Below are 6389 nucleotides of genomic sequence, written 5' to 3' on the forward strand. Positions count from 1 at the left end.
GAGGCCCTCATTCTCAGGTTTAAGAACAGAGCTAGTCCTTGGGCGTATAGATTCAAACTGCTCTAGTGAGTTTTAACTTGTTGCTCCAGCAAACTTTGCAATTCATATACATAACCTGTTTTACGCCCCCCACCCGAGTCTTTCAGATAACCTTCAGTGAAAACAGAAAAGGCCAATTACAATCCTCCCTGTAATAATTAAGACAGGTGAGTAAACACACTTTGCAGCCAACACTCTTGTGAGGGCAGGGGTGCCTCTCAATGGGGGTGGCCACAATCTTGGGGGTAAGTCACCACCTTTGTCCCAGCTAGCAGCCACCTTTGAGCAAGGTTATTTGATGATTTCATCCACTGGCATAAGGCACACTCCACACACGCTGCAGTCAGGATATTAATCTGCACCATAGCCAGCTCTCACATGAAGGCCTCGAAGTTGTCAGCAATGTCCTTGTTGATGTCCACCCCACATCCTTTGGCATGCCAAGTCTGCAGTTTGTGACAGCAAAGCCAGCAGTCATAGAGCTGGAATGGGATCATGCTACAATCAATAGCTGTTTCAGGGGAGTAGTGTTTGAATAATCCCAGAGGTACTTGAGAGCTCAACCCTCAGTGGCCCCACCACCAATCACCCCTATGCTCTTCTTGATGGCATCATGCAGGGCCAGTTGTTTCCTCCAAAAGATAGTGGTGCAAGTCTGTAGTCAGTGATGAAATTGTACTTCTTGCCTCCAAACTCGGTCTCTTCAAGTAACTGTCAGTTGCTCACACTGGTCTGGGTTGATTCTGCAGGTCCTAATTATCGTCTTCAGATCCTTCAGCACTTAACACGTCCCTGTCAGAAAAGGACTGGGTAGCCTCAAGCCTATGTGGAGTCTGGATAAGACCAACAGGCTTCAAAATGATACATTCACTCTAACTTGTCAAAATGTGCCTAATAATCCTTGACTATGTGGCTTGTCTTCAGTTTTATCTTTTTCAGCACGAATTCAACATTTACAAGGGCAACCACTGAATTTACTGTACTTTTTAGGGTTGCAATTCAAACCAGCATGTCTTTCAAATGTGATGCCAGCTACCAGCTAGGGCTCTTCTAAGATTCCACCTTGCATTTTATTAAAATAATTGTAAGCGCCAGCAAATTAAGCATTATCACTGCAACCACTAGCATCTTAGCTATTGTTTTCTGCTGGGAGACCAGCTTGGTGCTCAGAGCAGTCATGGCACATTTTTCTAGTAGCTTCCTCTGTTCTACTTTGTCTTCTTTAGTCACATCAATTGCTTTAATCTTGTTAGATGCCAACAGGGTGGCAGTGCACAAAGTTTTGAGGATGTGGGTATAAACTTTCCTGTTCATGTTTTCACCTGCTTCATAAATTCTGCAAACAGCATAGTCCCTGAGGTGGTGCCATCAATGACCTCTGCATGGGATTTCTCAGTGTCCCCTTAAGTCTTTGCTGCATGATGGGTGACATTATGGAGTTTCAAAATTGAAAGTTAGAAATCATTAAAAAACGTCGCCTTACCTCTGCCATCTACAAAGAGCTTGCCCATGCCATGGGGGCCCAGCACAGTTCTTACAGCCTCAGTAACCACCTGGCAGGCATTGATGTTATTTACAAGCTTTCAATATGATTAACTAGCCCAGTAATTTCTCTATATCTAGTCCCCTCCCCCCATTCACACCCATGGTATCAAATCCTGCTTTAAAGCTACACAACTCTGTTAAAAGGCTTTTACATGGTAAACTCTGTTAAAAACTATCACCTCTAAATTCTGGTTAAACATTTATATTTATGTATTGAATTAAAACAAGACATTAAGGAAATTCTGATCGTCTGTAAAGGCTTTCAAAACTGATAAACACAGTAAGTACATGTCTATAGCATAATGGTCTGAGAGAACTACAGAAATCCATGTATTTCTGTAACCTTTCTAGTTTGCTTATACTAGGCAATTCTCTTAAGACTTCTCTAGCATCTCAGAATCCTTTTATATACAGGTGGCATACATTCACATCACTCCAGACTGCATCTTTGTCACTATGTTGTTGATAGTCCTGTGCCACCTCAATAGTGGAAGATAACAAGGTAATACAGAGCTTGGTTTCACAATTTCTACCTGAGAGGAATAGTAGTATGCAGGCTGATGGGTAAAGATTTGAAAACACTGGTTAAAAACACTGGTTAACCTCCAAAAATCACACAGTACTTTACTTTTCTCCCTCTGCCTCTCAACTGATAACCTCAGCAGAAATCTTGCAGGCCAGCAGGCAGTGGGAATATGCACCTTAATGATAGAAGAGAAAACAAACAAACAACACCTTCAACCAGTAAGTAACACACCACCCAACAGTAGCAGAATACATTCTTTGAGTTGAACTATTATGTAAAGGTCTCAAAATAAGTCGTAATAAATTAAAAAAGACCAAAAATTACTTATCTTTTCTGACCACAATGGAATGAAACTAAAAAACAGCAGAAGCTGGAAAACTCACAAATATGTAGGAATTATACAGCACATTCTTAAATAACTAATGCACCAGAGAAAAAAAACACAAGGGAATTTAGAAATTCCCTTGACACAATGAAAATATTAACATACCCGAATGTATACAATGCAACAAACAGTTCTGAAATTTACACCTGTCAACACATTTTTAAAAGCTTTCATATCAACAATCTAACTTTCTATCTTTTAGGAACTAGAAAAAGAACAAACTGCCATTCAGAGCTAGCAGGAAAAGAATAATGCTTAGAGCAGAAAGAAAAAAGAAAAAAAGCAACTTGGTTCATCAAAAAGATGAACAAAATTGATGAACATTTAGCTAGATTAAGAATACTAAAATGATGAAAAGATTACTACCAGTTTTAAAGATGTATAAAGGATTATAAGAACACTATGAATATCCGTATGATAAAAAATTTGGTAACTTAGATAAAACAGACAAATTCCTAGAAACATAATCTACCAAGAAATAGAAATATAACGTGAGTTAAGATTAGGTCAGTAATCAAACCCACCCAGATCTAACAAAGGTCCAGGACCACATGCCGTCACTGAAGTCTACCAAACATGAGAAGAATCACCATTAATTATCCTTAAATTATGCCAAAATTATCCTTAACTTCTAACACATTGAGTCCAGCATTGCCCTAATACTAAAAACAAACTATGAATAGAAACTACCCAACATCATAAAAGCTGTTAACATACACAATAAAAGGTAACTTTTATTCCAAGACCAGAAATTAGATGCCCACTTTTGACACGTTCAGTCAATACAGTGCTAGTAGTCCTAGAAAGAACAATTAGGCAAAAAAAAAAAAAAAAAAATCATCCAAAGAAAAGAAGTGCGATGTTATATTTAAAATGCCCAAAGATCTCCCACCACACACACAAAACAAAGCTTTAAGAACTCAGAAAATCAAGGGATACAAAATGTAAAAATACTAAAATATATTTGGGAATAATCTTAACCAAGGTGATGAAAGACACCCTGAAAATGAAAAATGTTGAAAACTAAAGTAGTATTACATGGCAAGACATCTTGTGCTCATGAGAATTAATTTAAGATGTCAATACTACTCAACTGATCTACAGATTCAATGCTATTCCTGTAAAAATTTCAACATTTACCTATTGCAGAAATAATAATCCATCCAAAAAATTCATAAAAAAGAACAAAGTTGGAAGAATCATTTGATTTCAAAATTTGCTATACAAATTTTGACTACATGTATGGAAATCTGATTACTACAGTAGTCAAACGAGTGTTGTTAGATACAAAAATCAATGAAATGGAGTCCAGAAACGAACCCTGGCATATATGATCAAATGATTTTGACAAAGTGTCAAAACCATTCAGTGGTAAAGAAACAGTCTTGTCAACAAATAGTACTGGGAAAATTGGATATTCACATGCAAGAAAAATTAAGTTTGACACTTGATTTACAACAAGTAAATGGATCATAGATGTACAAGAATTAAATCGATAAAACTCTTGGAAGAGAACACTGGGGAAATGACCTCGAGTATAAAACTTGATATATACATGCAGTAGTTATTCTTTAGCTTTAAAAAGGGAGCTACAACACAAATGAACCTTCAGAATGTTATGTGAAATCGATAAGCCAGTCAAAAAAAAAATCAATATTTCCCTGTATGAATACCTGTAATAATACAAATCAGAGAAAAAAAAATAGGTGATTGTCAGGGTTGGGAGGAAAGGAGAATGGTGATCTTGTTCACTGGGTATGTTTAATTTTGCATAATGAAGACATTTGGGGATAAAGGTTGTGGTGACTGCACAACAAACTAAATGCCATTAGCTGTGGTTGTTAAAGATGGCAACATTTTTGTGTGTTTTACATATTTAATTCCAAATAACTGAAAACTAACAATTTAAAATATTTTTAAACTGAAAAAGTGAACTGCATCACTCTATCCCAATGGATAACACCAACCTGGAATAAAGTAGTGTTTGGGGGGAAAATATGCTTGATATGATCAAGAGGTAACTTGTCAGCAAATTATTCGTGATAAAATGTGGCAAAATGCTAACATTTGGTAAATACAGATGAAGAGTATAGGGATTTTCACTATTCTCGTTACACTATTGGTAACTTGGAAATATTTTTTAAAACTTTTGAAAGCTATTTTGGCTGGCCAAGTTTTAGACTTTCTAATAAGCCATACACCAAGATTGCTTATATACTTTTTTCTTAAGGAAAATCTTATTTTGAATTCCTCGGGTGTAATTATCACCTTATTACTTGACAACATCATCAAGTGTTACCCTATATAGGTTAAATTATCAGGTAACTGGAGCATAGCTCATGAAATGCCAAAATACTGTATTTTTTAAAAAACGTACTATTCTTAACTTTCAGAGTTTTTAATTACCAGTCATCATTAGCTGCTTCTATAAATGGTTTGGGTTTTTTTTTTTGGTTTTCACAAGTGGTTTTGATGGTATTTATATAGAGCAAAGGACAGTGCAGAAAGTTGCTTTGCCATCTCCGTTAAGTAACTACTATTACCTGAGGTCTTAAATTGCCTGTGTTTACATTTGTGCTTTTAAGTTTGTTGAAAGTAAACATGAAGAAATTCCCAAAGATTATGAGTAAAAAATAGCATACATGAATGTCATGCTGTTTTGAGTATTCAAAGGCTTTTATGGACAGTAAGATTCATCTTTTTAAAAAAATCAAAGTTGCAAGATCTCTATCCAAGTATGTACCAGAAGATTCTTATACTTAAAATTACTACCTATGAAATTTTTCTGCATTTATAATCATTTGGACTAATCAGGTATTCATAATTAAATCTGCAAATTAAAATAATTAGAAAGCATCACAAAAATAGTATGATACAGCTTTAAGCCATAATTCTTATCTCTATTCCAACTGTTCAACTGCTAACCTGTATAGTGATTTTCAATTCTGTTCCTATTTCCTGACAGCATTTCTCAATCACCTTTTCATGACAGCACCGACTGAGAGAGAAAGTATTACTCAAATCAAATGTAGTTTCCCTAATAAGAGAAATGCTAGAATTTTGCTAACATCTAGTCTTAACCTCAACTAGAATACTGTGATTCAATTCTGCCACCAACCACCACAAATTTGCAAACTCCACAAGTTTAAGGGCTCAGTCTTCCGTAAAACAGCCCCTACTTTTGGATGTCAGCCCCAAGTGGCTGAGCACAAATTCCCACTTTTGACTGACAGGTTACAAGTTTAAGGGTTCCCTCAATTTCAGAATTCACTAAATGATGACTCACAAAATTCAGGAAAGCACTATATTCATGATTAGTTTTATTATAAAGGACTCAAAGTATGACTTACAGCCAACTGAAGAGACATATAGGGCAAAGGTGTGGGGGAAGTTTAAGAGATTCCACAACCTCTGTGGAATCAAGGCATGTCACCATGGTTATGGTTAACACGTTAAGTGTTCACCAATCAGGAAGTTCCACCCAGCTTCAGTGTCCAGTGTTTTTAATTGGGGACTTCCCACTCATGTCAATGATTAAACTATTGGTGGCACAACTGAATAACTTCCCAGAGTTCAAACTCCCACAGGTTAGGACTGCCCAAAGTCCTAACCTTATGGGGCAGGTCTGTCTGGTGACTAATCCCCACTAATCTCCCCACTATGTAGGGAGAGGTCTAGCAAGAGACCTCATTAGCATCACTAAGAAAATGCTGTTGTCCAGGAAGTCAAAAAGGATTTTAGAAGCTCCATGTCAGAAACCCAGGAAAGAGACTAAAATTTGTATACCAGTTGAATAGGATTAAACATTGAAGTAGGATTAAACACCAATATCTAAGATTTTTCTTTTCACTCAAACAATTTTCACCCTTTCCAAGACAAATAAGAGACAGCCCC

At 36.5% G+C, this 6389-nt stretch overlaps 2 pseudogenes; one reads left to right on the plus strand and one right to left on the minus strand.

Moving 5' to 3' along the window:
• The window catches only part of LOC101633146, a 3424-nt pseudogene extending 2571 nt beyond the window's left edge, over window positions 1–853 (plus strand).
• A 77-nt stretch (window positions 854–930) lies between these two features.
• LOC101633374 lies at window positions 931–2669 on the minus strand (annotated as a pseudogene).
• Between the last annotated feature and the right edge of the window lie 3720 nt (window positions 2670–6389).

The sequence above is a fragment of the Condylura cristata genome, unplaced genomic scaffold, assembly GCF_000260355.1.
Source record: "Condylura cristata isolate star-nosed mole 26May11 unplaced genomic scaffold, ConCri1.0 scaffold00049, whole genome shotgun sequence".
NCBI classification, from domain to species: Eukaryota; Metazoa; Chordata; class Mammalia; order Eulipotyphla; family Talpidae; genus Condylura; species Condylura cristata.